Source organism: Gigantopelta aegis, chromosome 6, assembly GCF_016097555.1.
Source record: "Gigantopelta aegis isolate Gae_Host chromosome 6, Gae_host_genome, whole genome shotgun sequence".
Taxonomy (NCBI): Eukaryota; Metazoa; Mollusca; class Gastropoda; order Neomphalida; family Peltospiridae; genus Gigantopelta; species Gigantopelta aegis.
In genome coordinates, this window is record NC_054704.1 from 72,298,944 (window position 1) to 72,314,175 (window position 15,232).

General features: G+C 39.9%; 1 protein-coding gene across 1 annotated transcript in view; it reads left to right on the plus strand.

Annotated features, from left to right (window-relative positions):
* The first annotated feature begins 1,447 nt into the window (after positions 1–1,447).
* LOC121375764 (delta-like protein D) overlaps positions 1,448–15,232 on the plus strand; it is a 58,712-nt gene continuing 44,927 nt past the window's right edge. The window contains exon 1 of the mRNA XM_041503380.1: positions 1,448–2,243. The gene's annotated coding sequence lies outside the window, so the exon portion shown is untranslated. The remainder of the gene's footprint in view (positions 2,244–15,232) is intronic.

Consider the following 15,232-nt stretch of genomic DNA (forward strand, 5'->3'; position numbering starts at 1 on the left):
CAAGCGAGCGCTTTACCACTGGGCTACGTCCGTCCCTGAACAGGAAGGAGAAGGATGTTAATTTAACGATACTTCTGCACAACTGAAACTACGGCTGTTTGGCGTTCAGCTAGTTCGAAAGGATGTAGAACGTGTGGTTCTTTCTACGTCCGGATATTGTTACATACCCTATATATAGCTGGTATTCAAAACTTGTGGCTCCATGTTTCAACCGTTTCTCAACCGACATAGTGCAACAAATGGACACACAAACCAAAAATGTATAACCTACCATACTCACTAAATCCCGATTGAAGTATTTGGATCACAAAATAAATCTTCCAACAACAGCATAAAAGATGTCCCCGCCATTTTAAATTTGCTAAATAGAGGGAAGCAACTCGCCCTGCACATAAACAAAAGTATTTTGTTAATGTGCGCCCTGCACTAGTGTTTAACGTAATCTCTCTTTGGTTGAGATAATGAGATGAGACACACCCTACTGTCGCCATAAATGATACTCCCACCAAATAGCAACAATGGATCTTTTATATTAACTTTGACACCGACAGAACAGCACGTACCACAGCCTTTTGATCAACTAATCGTAGAGCACTGGTTGGGATGGGAAAAGAATCCGACGAGTTCACCGAGGATGATGCGACCCAGGCGCGTGTGTAGGAAATTTGAGCGGGGAGGGGGTCTACACTGTGGCGAACGAAGTTTATGGGGGAGGCGTCGAGACATGCTCCCCTAGAAAATGTATTGGAAAAACAACATCTTGGGCAGGGGTGGGGGGTCGACCCACAAAACCCTCTCTGAGCACATGCGTCTGTTATCACAGAGTTAAATCCAGCATCATGTAATATAATTGTTTGGAGTTGACCTAGAAACAGCACAATACTGCACATTCATAAACCCGAACGCACAACTCATTGTGCATGTGGTAAGGAACAGCAAGCTTTATTGCAGTAAACTAAAAACTATACTGAACCACAAAAATAAACCCACGAATATTAATTTAGTTTTCTATAATTTAGTTTAAATTATTGACAATGAATCCCGTTAGTTTTGGGGACAGTTACAATTAATATTAATATCTTGTGAACATCTTAGGCCAATTTAGCATTTACCAAAATAATTTTATTGAAAAAAAAAAAATATATATATATATATATTAAAAATTTCCGCCAGGGTTTCTTTTGTTGCTCAGTGTATTAAACATTAAAAAGTTGCAGACATGCACGACAGGCGCCATATATAATGGCGCGTGTCGGTCACGTGTTCCGTGGGCGTGAAATGTGGCTACTCCCCTTCATTATATGCTTGTTTTATGATCACCTTTGACAATACCAAGACAGACAAAAGCATGTAATGTCGCCTTGGGGGTAAAGCAGGCGAGGGTCGGGCAGATCACGTGATATGCTTGGCTTTCAGTCAAAACGGCAGGTGTTGGAGCCCGCTTCGATCCGGAAGAACGGAGCGCCACAATGAAGCGGCCATTAGATATTTGATCAGTGTTTTACACTGGGTCGGGGATTCACGAAGAATCTTAAAAGGGCGGGCGAAACCGTCTTGTTTGACGTTCCTGTCAGGCCTTTTTACCCACGAAACACATCAAACACGGGTCAACAGTGTGGGGAATAAACGTACACAGAAGCGGTCTTCCTCTTCTAAAACTGTAGTGAATTCCTTAGCCTTGATTGAAACAGGTCGTCATTGTTTCACAATTATTTTAAGAATCGAAATCAGACTAGCGCTAGTACGATAACTGCAATAAAATGTCTAAGAGGAATATTTGCTAATTGTCGCGACACACAACGTTAGCGGCAAGGTGACGCTTTTAGCGGGGGGGTTTCACGCACGCTAACTCTTCTGTAAGAAGTTACAAAACGCTTAGTTTTAAACTATAAACCTCACCGCCAAAAGAGTTCCGCTTTGTATCAGAACTGGATAGGAAGACTGACTGACTGACAGTGAATGTTGGAAGTTATCCAGAAATAAAGAGACGCTATTTTCTCTTTTCAACGAAGATTTATTTAGTGGCAGATCGGAAAAGCTTCGTGACATCTGAATGGAACTTGATAGCTTAATATGTTCAGGAAGTAACTGTCAATAAAACGACAAAACTATGCAAGAAAATAAAACGGAGTTTACAAACTTTAACTCAAAACAAGCACGTGAATATTGACTGAGGCTGGTTTAGAGTGAAACCTTCTGGCTCCTGTCCATCGTAAAGACCTGTTCCTGTTTGGACTTGCAAGGTAAGTGTTTATAGCAATTTAGAATTACCTTTTATATGGGAACATATTGTTCTAATTCACGCCCTCGCCAGGGGTCGAATGTCATAGGGCAGGTGTCGAAGTGTCAAGACACGATCAATGTTTAAATCTTGGTGTGCGCTGTTCTGTGTTGCGTTGTGTTAACATCGATTAGGTTTTCATAAGAGCGATGAGGAAGAAAATATGAATAAATTGTTTTCATGTCAAATGTAAGGTAAGAATCAAATAAAGGGTTTTTTTTAAAAATAATATAACCGACTTGGCCATAAAGGTCACCATGTGCTACCATTAAACGTGGCCTTTATATCCAGGTGGTCTTTAAATGGAGGTTTAAATTGCTAGCATTTCTCTATAGATGGAAGTGATGTATTTTGATTGTCATTTAAAGACAAGTTATTGTTATATAGTGTACGAGGAGAACAGCATGGTAATCACGCGAATTTACATACGCACTTTTCCACTGACAGGGCAGTATATAACACGGTTTTTGATATAGCAGTCGTGACTAAGTAGAATATTGAACTAATACCGTTTAGAAGCAAATGTGTGTCATTCGTGAACTAGTTTTTAATTTTCATTGCTATGAAAGATATTTCACTCACAACTTTTTTTAAAGTTTTGTTTAACGACACCACTAGAGTACATTGATTTATTAATCATCGGCAATTGGAGATTCAACATTCAAAAATTTTGACATATAATCTTAGAAAGGAAACATGCTACATTTGTCCATTAGTAGCAAGGGATCTTTTATATGCATCATCCCACAAACAGGATGACACATACCATGGCCTTTGATATACCAGTCGTGGTACACTGGCTGGTACGAAGAATAGCCTAATAGGCCTACCGACGGGGATCGATCCCAGACCGGCCGCGCAACAAGAGAGCAGTTACCGGCCCCTAATACTGTTTAAAAGCAAATATGGGTCACTCATGAAATGTTTACAGCTATGAAATATATTTCACATAATATGAGAAGTCAGCTCGTATAGCATTCTCCTTATAGCATATCGTCGACCGAAAATTAATTAGATTTAACCGCGATACATTTGATATTGCAGATAGACCTAGTTATTTCTCGGTCGCTGTTGTAACAGTAGAATTGAATCTATATATAATTATTAAACTCGGCTAAAATGCCTAGGATTTTGTTTTATCTCTTTTTTTATTAAAGTTCATTATCCCCAGAAACAAATATGGTAATGTCAGGTTTAGAGACCCTAACATCGCTACCAGTGGCGGATCCAGAAAATCCATTGGGTGGGGTGGGAAGGGGGGGGGGCAGTGACATGAGATGGAATGCCAAGGGAAATTTGGTGGAGGTTTGGAGGGGGGGGGTTGTAAAAAAAATGAAAATTAATATATCATAAAATTATAGCTATCGCAAAATTTAGGGGGGCGCCCCCCCCCCCCCCTTCCCGATCTGCCTTTGGCCCACAAAACAAAGCAACGTCGCCCCGTAAAACGTACAACGTACAACGTAGCCCCGTGAAACGAAAGAATGGAGCTTAATCTACGATACACATTGACAATGCAACTGTCGTAGTGGAAACGTAAATATATACACATATTATGAGAAAAGAAACAGCCAACATATCCAGAAGAAGTTGATGTCAAAAGCAATCGATGAGGCTAGAATGCAATACTAGAATTCTACCGCACGGTGTTTTTGCTGCACACCTTAATGCGTAAGTAAGTTTCGGTCAGTCTGTGCGGGTTTTGCGAAAGATACATATTCCGCTCTGACTTGTGCAACTCATTCACTTTCAGATGTATTTGTCATGCTGTTTTCCTTACATTTTTTCATGAGTTTGACATATTTTTTGAAGGCTTAATCGGAATAGAATCCTGGAGCCCCGTATTTCCGTCACACCGCGTAGATCGTATGTTATGATCAGTGTGCATCAGTTCCGCTAAAGTTGGCCACGTTTTTCGTAACTTGTTAACTTCCAGATTTACTTGTTGAGCCATTATAAAAAAATATATATATTAATTTTTTTTTTTTTTTTTTTTTTTTTTTTTTTTTTTTTTTTTTTTTTTTTTTTTTTTGCTTCCATATTTCATAAAGAGATCTTTTCGAGGGCTTAATCTCATCATTAGAGTCGTATCTCGTGGAGAAAGTGGCGCTCCACATCCAAGACGAAATTAATCACTCGGTATATAACCATGATCAAACGCATCGTTAAAACACTCGAGAAGATACGACCGCTAACAGGCTACACTTGAGACAAATTAAGCCCCGTTCATACAACGCGATCTCGTACACATCACGCACATCCAATAGCAAATATGAAATGCAAATAGTTCGCAAGGATAACATGTTGAGAGCAGTGAAAAGATATCATTTATCTTGGCATTTGGGGCTGGATTTAGTCGGTAGAGTGATCGCCTGAGTTGCTTGGGTCCTATGATCGAAGTCCTAATCAGCGCCACACTACTAGTGTAGGAAACATAGTGATATGTACTGTCCTGCCTGTGAGAAAATGTATATATAGCATCAAGTGTTGTTAATGGAAAGATGTTGGCCTTTCGGGTTTCCCCTGACGACTACGTGTCATAGTTTGACAAATGTTTGACATCCAATAGCCGGTGATTAATTAATTAATTAATTAATTAATATGCTCTAGTGGTATTGGTAAACAAACCAAGTTTTAGCTTTATTTTGGCATTTGTTTACGTGTTATACTGTCTGTGGGATGGTGCATATTATAAAAGATCCATTGCTACTAATGGAAAAAATGTAGCGGGTTTCCTCTGTAAGACTATGTCGCAATTACCGAATGGTTGACATCCAATAGCCGATGATTAATAAAGCAATATGTTCTAGTGGTGTCGTTAAACAAAGTAAACTTTAACTTTATTTACGACTGCTCAGTAAAGGATGTGTTTGTTCTTACTGTAGTACTAGCTATGGTTCAACGATGCGTTTCATTCATAGTTACATGCTCTACCGGCCTCGGTGGCGTCGTGGTTAGGCCATCGGTCAACAGGCTGGTAGGTACTGGGTTCGGATCCCAGTCGAGGCATGGGATTTTTAATCCAGATACCGACTCCAAACCCTGAGTGAGTGCTCCGCAAGGCTCAATGGGTAGGTGTAAACCACTTGCACCGACCAGTGATCCATAACTGGTTCAATAAAGGCCATGGTTTGTGCTATCCTGCCTGTGGGAAGCGCAAATAAAAGATCCCTTGCTGCTAATCGGAAGAGTAGCCCATGAAGTGGCGACAGCGGGTTTCCTCTCAAAATCTGTGTGGTCCTTAACCATATGTCTGACGCCATATAACCGTAAATAAAATGTGTTGAGTGCGTCGTTAAATAAAACATTTCTTTCTTTTTTTTCAGTTACATGCTAAATTATTAATTTCTTCTTCGGTGTGGAATAGACGGGAAACACATGAGTGGTCGTTCGATATTACTTTTCAGACTGTTTTTATTGAATGAATGAATGAATGAATGCATGAATGAATGAATAGTGAACGACAACCCAGAACGAAAAATACATCGGCTATTGGGTGTCAACATGAGTTAGACTGAATTACTGTAGAGTACACTTATAACGACCATGCTCAGAACGAACAGCTGCATAGAACGACCTGATTGTAAAGTCCCGTTTTATCAACCTATATATTAATAACCAACTTATGCAAATGTGTACAACGAACTGCTGCTATAACGAACTAACTATCATGGTCACTTCATGTCCGTTATAACAGTACTTTACTGTAGATTGTTTTTAAATAATACGTTGTAAGATAAATGGTATCTAAGGGTCACAGTGCAGTGTTCCGTTTCTTAGACATCCTTAAAATCTAGGGGGCGGGGGGTTAGATGTTTTGTTTTATAATTAATACTTCTTTACGATGCTTTCGCTTACACGATTAATGTAGACTTCATAGGTACAATTCAGTTTCAGTGGTATTAATTTCAGTGGGCGGTCTGTATTTGACAAGTAGATAATCACCATGGAGTCGCTAGTCGGATACCTTTAAATCGACATCCAGTATGACGTGTGATAACATGAATTATATCTATTCGATGTTTTCATAAAGGCTAATTTCTTACATACCCGTTGTTAAGAACATCTTTCGTTATTTATGGTGACACACACTAATAAAATATATGTGCGGTATCGATTTAAAGACATATGATTTGCTGGTCCTAGATGATGACGTATCGCCACAACCGCAATGAAAAAACGCATGATCAAAATCGATTGCCTTGTGACATATACGTTACCCTAAAACTGATTGCACTGTAACACACAAGTTAACTGGAAGCGCAAAGACAGTAATAGGGTTTAGTTGAAAAGGATGTTTTAATTTTTTTAAACCTGGTGTTTGAGAATAAGTAAGAAATAGACTACTACGTTTGTGTCAGATATCATTTATCTTACAACTCGTTTAAAAATGTATTCTACCATAGGCGTATGGGCTCCCATTTTTGTAGGGTGGGGTGGGGAGGCGACAAGCTGATTTTTGCCCGAATTAAACAAAAATGCCCGAATTTGGATAATAATATTTATTCATATTAGCATTACTACCAAACAGCTGTATATGGTTGCAAACGATTCGCTACGCATTTTTATATGGATTTTAACTAATTAGAATTATGGAAATTCATGGTAAAAAGGTCTAACGTTTTGCTCGAATATTTGTATAATGTTTGCCCGAATTTGAGGTTTTGCTCCAGCACTAGAGGGGCAGTTGCCCCTCCCCCGCCCCCCGTGTCGTATGCTTATGTATCCTACTCGCTTTCGCTCGCTAGATACGTTTTGAATCAACCCTTAAGATAAGTGGTATCTATCGGCAACTCTTGTATAGTACTAGTGTTCTCTAAGTATCCAACAGTCTTTCCAGATATACAAACTTATTATCCGTGCTACATTATCCCCACCCTAGGCGATTACATCTGGAACAAGTTAACTACGGTGATTCAAGTAAATACGAAGAAAGATTAATAAAATGAGTTAGTGAGTGGGTTAGTGAGTATGTGAGTGAGTGAGTGAGTGGTGAGTGAGTGAGTGAGAGTGAATGAGTGAGTGAGTGGGTTGGTGGGTGGGTTAGTGAGTGAGTGGTGAGTGAGTGAGTGGGTTAGTGAGTGGGTGGGTGGTTAGTGAGTGAGTGAGTGAGTGAGTGAGTGGGTTAGTGAGTGAGTGGGTTAGTGAATGAGTGAGTGGGTTAGTGAGTGAGTGGGTTAGTGAGTGGGTGGTTAGTTAGTGAGTGGGTTAGTGAGTGAGTGAGTGAGTGAGTGGGTTAGTGAGTGAGTTAGTGAGATATTAGTGAGCTTGGATGGGTTTGAGTCAGTGGATGAGTGATAGGGTGGGTGTGTTTGGTTTAGGTATGGATAGATAGACGAACGAACAGACAGACGATCGGACGGACTAATGATCGAACGAACGAACGAACGAACGAAAAGTGCATCGTCTATTATTATTGGGTATCAAACAGAATAAATAGAGAAATAAATCTGTCCGCATCTGTGTTCCGCCTGTATTCACAATTTGGCAAACTGAATAAAAATCAAGATTAATACAGAAATGGCATTGCGAGTATAAGAGATCACTTTCCAATGATGCATCAACTCGACTGAGAAATGAAGGGAGTAATTGAAGGTGTAGTACGTACTTGTCTTACACACTCATGTGGAAGATAACCTGCTGTAGATCATTTCATCTTCAATATATGTGGAAGATCACTTTTGATTGGTCGCTCTACGGTGATGACCTACGGTGATGACGTACGGTGATGACTAGTTGCCACAGCCATACCATCCAGTGAAGATAAATGGTATCTAACGGTCACACTCGTGGAGTATTCTGTATGCATGTTGTTTTGTTACTGTTCGTCGATCTTGCCAAATATTGAGCTGTACTTATTTACACTCAATGGTAAAGTGTGTTTGTTTTATTTAACGACACCACTAGAGTACATTGATTTATTAATCATCGGAACGAAAAATAGCCCAATGGGCCTACCGACGGGGATCGATCCTAGACCGACCGCGCATCAGGCAGCTAAAAGACCCCTAACTGCAAATGGATGAGCACAGCTCATGTGGTGACATCATTAACCTGTGTGTGGTTAGATAAGTGTTCTGGGCAGCTGAATCGTGTACTCAAATTAGCATACTTTAACCTTGGGTATAAGCAAGAAACTAAATTATATCTTCACCACCACCACAATCATCATCATCATTATCATCATCAGAAGCGATTCCACGTACTAAACTGATGTTTGATGTCAACATCTCCACCACCATCATAATCATTATCATCATCATCATCATCCAAAGGCCATTTTACGTACTAAAATATAATGTTTGATGTACAGTTTATTTATTCATTGTATTCATTTTTCATTGCAGAACAATTTACATAGTCTTAAAATTAAAAACGAAATAATACGATTCGATAAAATTACATTCATTTTTTAAATATCAGACATGTGTTGTTTGTACAATTAGTTTCACATATTTGACTTTACGTTTGAGTCAATATTTGTTCAACTAGATATTTCTGTGTGGTCCCCCACGATATCGACTTAATTGTTCTCGACTGGATGACTGCCTTACATATTGTTCTTACGGTGACTGACTGCTGGGATTGTGTTCGTTTGTCAAAAACACCAGCTGCCACTAGTTTTCGTTTACTGTATAACTATCTGTTATACAGAGATACAATGTAGCCGCTTTTATTTCATTTCAACTTATTTGTGTGCTTATAATCTATTCAAGGTTCAAGCACGCTGTCCTGGGCACACACCTCAGCTATCTGGGCCGTTTGTCCAGGACAGTGGGTTAGTTGTTAGTGGTTAGTGAGAGAGAAGAGGATGTAGTGGTCTTACACCTACCTACCCACTGAGTCGTTAAAACTCGCTCTGGGTGGGAGCCGGTACCGGGCTGTGAACCCAGTACCTACCAGACATGTCCGATGGCTTAACCACGACGCCACCTGCCCGAGGCTGGTAATGTAGCCGTTAGGTTAGTTTAGTGTTATGTTGTTGGGGCGAATCTAGGATATTTTGTGGAGGGGTACTTGGCGGACTTTCATATCTGGGTAAAATGGTCGTAGAATGATTAGGGCAATTACAGCAGTTTGACAGGGGCGACTCTGTAGCCCAAAATACATCTTGGATTCGCTACTGAAGGTAATGCTTGTAAAAAAAAAAAAAAAAATTGTTACTAACAACAAATGAAAGTAAAACGATTACAAATAACAATATGAAAAAAAATATCTTTTTGGACACACATGCAGTGCATATGGAAGATGTTCTGTTATGATTAGAATTTTCCCACCATATATTTGAACGTCCCTGTAGGTTTGGCTACATAACGATACATGGCCATACATGTGTTGCAGACTTCTCGCTCTGTGCCATGATAAGGTCATCAACGAAACTGAAGATATTCCAAATATCCACGAGACAAACAGTGGAGACATGACATTTGATTTTGTTAATTTGTGTTGTATGTTTATGAAATCTTGAGAGGACGTAAAATTCGAAGTTTGCGTAAATTTTCCTGCATGTTATACATTACCGCAATCCTGTGCTAGAGATCCTATTATAAAGGTCCACGGACGTAGGAAGGTGCCAAAAAGTGGGGTGGGCGCGCACGCACAAACACACACACACACACACACACACACACACACACACACACACACACACACACACACACACACATACATACATGTATAAATATATTTTAAAAAACCCATTGCTGCTGCCCCCTCCCCCTCCCCCTCCCCCCCCCCAACCTCCGCTTCCTACGCCAGTGAAGTTACCTTTATTTAAAGACAATAGCCTATATGGAATCATGCATGGGCGGATCCAAGAAATATTTTAGGAGGGTGACCGAGACTAAAAATGGAACATGGATCGACTCCTGAAAAGGGCATCTTAATAAACGTTTAATCGACATTAGGTTTAATAATGTATCACTAGCTTCGGTGGTGTCGTGGTTAAGCTATCGGACATAAGGCTGGTAGGTACAGGGTTCGCAGCTCGGTACCGGCTCCCACCCAGTGCGAGTTTTAACACCTCAGTGGGTAGGTGTAAGACCACTGCACCCTCTTCTCTCTCACTAATCACTAATAACTAACCCACTGTCCTGGACAGACAGCCCATATAGCTGAGGTGCGTGCCCGGGATAGCGTGCTTGAACCTTAATTGGATATAATCACGGACATAATTTGAAATAAAATAAAATAATAATTTATTAAATTAATAACGCATTGTTAAACAAAAGAAAAACACTTGATTTTTTTTTTCGGGGAGGGGGGGGGATGGTTCCCCCTCCCCCCTTTACATCAGCCCTTGAGGACTAGTTCAGCCGGTATAGCGCTCGCCTAAGATGCTGGGGTCGAAGGATCGTACCTTCTAGGTGAACTCATTTTTAATTGGTTTCTTTTTCCCGCGGTATATGCTGTCCTGCATGTGGAGATGTGCATATAAAAGAGCCCTTGCTCCTAGTGATGCATACAGCGTGTCAGTGCCAGAATCATCATGTTTGACACCGAGTAGCCGATATGATTAATCAATGTGCTCCAGTGGTATCGTTAAACAAAAGAGCCTTTAACCTTAACTTTGGATAGATACCTCATAGAGTCTCTGTTGGAGACATAGGAATCACAATCACAAGAAATAACAGATTTGTCTAGAACTCGCCAAGGCTCGTACAGTCAGACAAACTGTTGTATTCATCAGTTTTCCTCTCTTTATATCGGGTTGAGATGAAAAGTTGGAAAGCAGTAATATTATTTGAGCTAAGTTTAAACTACTGCCATTTGGTGTCTGACAAGTTATTTATAATTGATGACGGGGAGAGAGAGAGAGAGAGAGAGAGAGAGAGAGAGAGAGAGAGAGAGAGAGAGAGAGAGAGAGAGAGAGAGAGAGAGAGAGAGAGAGAGAGAGAGGGAGGAGAGAAATAGGGAGAGAGGGAGAAAGAGAGAGGAGAGAAATAAGGAGAGAGAGAGCGGGGAGGAGAGAAATAAGAAGAGGTAGGGAGAGGAGATGATGGAGAGGGTGGGTGTTTCTGCCACATAGGCTACTCTTGCCGAAAAAGTTGCAAGACATCAAGAGGACTGCCATTCCTAAAAATAGCCAAATCTTAACATGAATGACAATTAAAGTTGGTTTTGTTTAAAGACACCACTAGAGCACATTGATTTATTAATCATCGGGTATTGCATGTCAAACATTTGGTAATGTTTACATATAGTCTTAGAGGAAACCCATTTCATTTTTCCATTAGTAGCAAAGGATCTTTTATATGCACCACCCCACAGACAAGATAGTACATACCACGGTCTTTGATATACCAGTTGTGATGCACTGGTTATAACGAGAAATAACCCAATGTGACAGAGCTCAGTGGGTGTATACTTTCTCGTGAGTCACTGCTAAAAGTAATTATGATTTCAATCTCAGAGGATCAGCATGATTTCTGCATGTCAGTTGTTTTATTTTTCCCTCAACATGATAACAATGTGAACAGTTGTTTTTGTGTTGGCAAAAACCGCGTTCTAAAACACTCATCTGATAAACTGCCACGTGTATCGTCTGCATCTCCAAGTACACGTCATCATCGTATTGCGCAGTCATAGTTACAAGATAAAAGTTAAACTTTGTTTTGTTTAAAGGGACATTCCTGAGTTTGCTGCATTGTAAGATGTTTCCGACTAATAAAATATTTAAACAATTAAACTTACATATTAAATATATTGTTTAGTTTAGAATATCAGTGTCTGTATATTCAATGTGTTTATGGTAGTCTTAATATTTGTAAGAAGCCCAAACTGAATTTTGTCTTCAAATAATTTCGTACGTACGAAAAAGTTACATTTTTGGAAATAAAATGAAATTTAACCTAGTACAAATATTAGAACGATCAGAAACACGTTTAATATACAGCCACTAATATTGTATGCAGAAACATATATTTTATATGTAATTACAATCGTTAAAAAGTCTTTGTTAGTCGATAACATCATAAACAGTGCCCCAAACTCAGGAATGTCCTTTTAACGATAGGAGGGAACGTAGCCCAGTGGTAAAGCGCTCATCTGGTGCGCGGTCGGTATGCGATCGATCCCTTTCGGTGGGCCCACTGGGATAGTTCTCATTCCAGCCAATGCACCACGACGGGTATATTAAAGGCCGTGGTATGTGCTATCCTGTCTGTAGTATGTTCATATAAAATATCCCATTCTACTAATAGGAAAATGTAGTTAGTTTATCAAATGTTTGACATCCAATAGCCGATCATTAATAAATGTCATGTGGGGGTGGCGTCAAAGTTAAACAAAAACAAACTTTAACTTTGTTGCACAGCCGTAGTTACAAGTTACAAGTTAAAGTTAAAACACGTTTATAAATACAAATGTTTCTTATAACATCGTTTTATCGTTTTAAAACATGTTTTACCGTTAAAACGCCTTTATAAATATGGGTCTTTGTGTCAGAAGTACCACACGTTTGACATCCAGTTGCCGATGATTAATTAATCAGTGTGCTCTAGTGGTGTCGTTAACGGCTGTTCGTGAATTTGTTAAGCAATAAATCGTGGAAACAAATAGCGTTTTAATGCCCGTTTAAAACGCCTCAATGATTGATTTAAAACCCGTATTTTTGTTTTTTCATCACACCAGTATGTGTGAAGTCCCTGTTTTTCTCACATGTTTTCCACTTCGTGTGAATTAAGCAACAAGACCACCTATACCAAACATTGCTTCCAAATGGCTTTTGTATCCTCCGATCTGCTGACAGTTTTATAAAGTCTGGTTTCTATGAACTCAGTATTTGGATAAAGTCGTCAAATATGTCAGGCATGTCATATCACGTGACCTCGCTGGAGGGTCCCATATCTGGCAGGCAATTCAAACCCAGACGTGTAAAATTGTTTGCTGTCGACGCAAAGTGTGGAATATTTCGAAACAAATTCGGGCGTGTGTTTCAACGCGGAATGGCAGTTATTCATTGGGGGTAGTTTTGAGATAGTGTTAAATATCAATGCAATTATTTAATTCCTTTGAGACATTTTTTCAGTCCTTTATTCCGTAAATCAAAGACTAACAATGCCAAATTACAGGTATTGTGTGTGTACAACGGTGCATATAAGACGGTGACGTTCCGCTACGACTGGGCAACTCAGTATTAAACTTTTAGGGCAAAAACGTATTTTTAAATAATTATAACTTAACTTCATTAAAAGTTAATTGTATGCACTTTACCAAAGACATGACAGCACTTGCCACGGCCTTTGATAGCAAGTCGTAGAGCTCTGGCTGGAACAGACACCGATTAGTTGGTAAAGGGATGTTCCAGAATTTTTGATACAGGAGGAAGGCGAGTGCGAGTGCGAATAATTTTTATACCACTAGAGTTTCGAGCATGTCCGTCCCGGGGCCTGTCTCTGGATAGCCAGGGCTTGTCCCGGGACAGATAGGGGAAGGCACCGTAATTGTTGTTTTATGCCAGGTCGGGTCTGTCTTATGTTTTCCAATATACATACATAGATTAAATAAAATTGTATTTTGTGGGAAGTGGGTATATAAAATACCCCCCTCCCCGCATAATTTGATCAATTTTGGAACAGTTCTAAACTCCTATTTCAGTGGCGTAGGAAGCGGGGAGGGGGGGCGGGGGGGGCAGGGGGGTCATGTGCCCACTTTTCGGATATTTTGCTTAATATTTTCTTTATAATAGTGTACAAGTGTGTAAATATAACCACACACACACTTTTTGGCACCTTCCTACGCCACTGTAATTAGTTGTGAGAACGCGTCTAAGCATTATTTTCATTTCCCTCATATCTTTCCTCTTTCGTGCACATTATTTAGTTGTTTTTGCTTTCTTGTTTCTATGTATTTTCTTTGTTATTGAATATCTGTATATTCTTGAAAATAGTTGCAGCCGCCGATTTTGTTATGATATATTGTAAATAGGAGAGTTGGATAACATGTGTCCAGTTCTTTTGTGTATCTCGCCTGATACGCGGTCGGTCTGGGGTCGATCCCTGTCGGTGGGCCCATTAGGCTATTTCTCGTTCCATCCACTGCACCACGACTGGTATATCAAAGGTCGTGTATATGTGCTATCCTTTCTGTGGGATGGTACATATAAAAGATCCCTTGCTGATAATCAAAAATGAGTAGCCCATGAAGTGGCGACAGCGGGTTTCCTATCTCAATATCTGTGTGGTCCTTAACCATATGTCCGATGCCATATAACCGGTAAATAAAATGTATTGAGTGCGTCGTTAAATAAAACATTTCCTTCCTTCCTTCCTTCCTGTAATTAAAATCCCTTACTAAATGGGAAAAAATGTATTATAAGTCGCAATTACCGAATGTTTGACATCCAGTAGCCGATGATTCATAAATTAGTGTGCTCTAGATGTGTCGTTAAACAAAATAAACTTCTTTTTTAAACCAGTCCAGCTAGCGAACATTGTCCTCGTTCTTGATTTTTATGTGAACACTGTCGCCGATACTTCTGCAACTATACTCCCATAAAAATGATGCGTTGATTTGCGTCGGTCGGCGTCGGTCGGCGATGTGTGACCAAATTTATGATAATCGGGGCTGCGTTCGGCGACAGTGAGTGACGCTAACATTCGCCACCTAGCTGATGGATTCCCCGCGTGGTCACTGGGTTTAACGTGAAGACATAAACCAGTCTAGGGGGGCGGGACGTAGCCCAGTTTAAAAATGTCGCTGTATTGTACTGTATTGTTTATTAGCCAAAAACCTCTGTTTATAGGCATACACAATGTTTGTACAGTTGAAACATGGTGGCAATAATTATAACTAATAATTTGGCAGGAACCCCCCCCCCCCCCCCCCCCCCCCGAAAACAAAAACATTAATATGGATGGACAGAGTTAGTATTTGTTATTTCTGGATGGACAAATTATTATTATTAATGCAGACAAAAATTTAAATTAAAACGGATTTGTTGATTATACT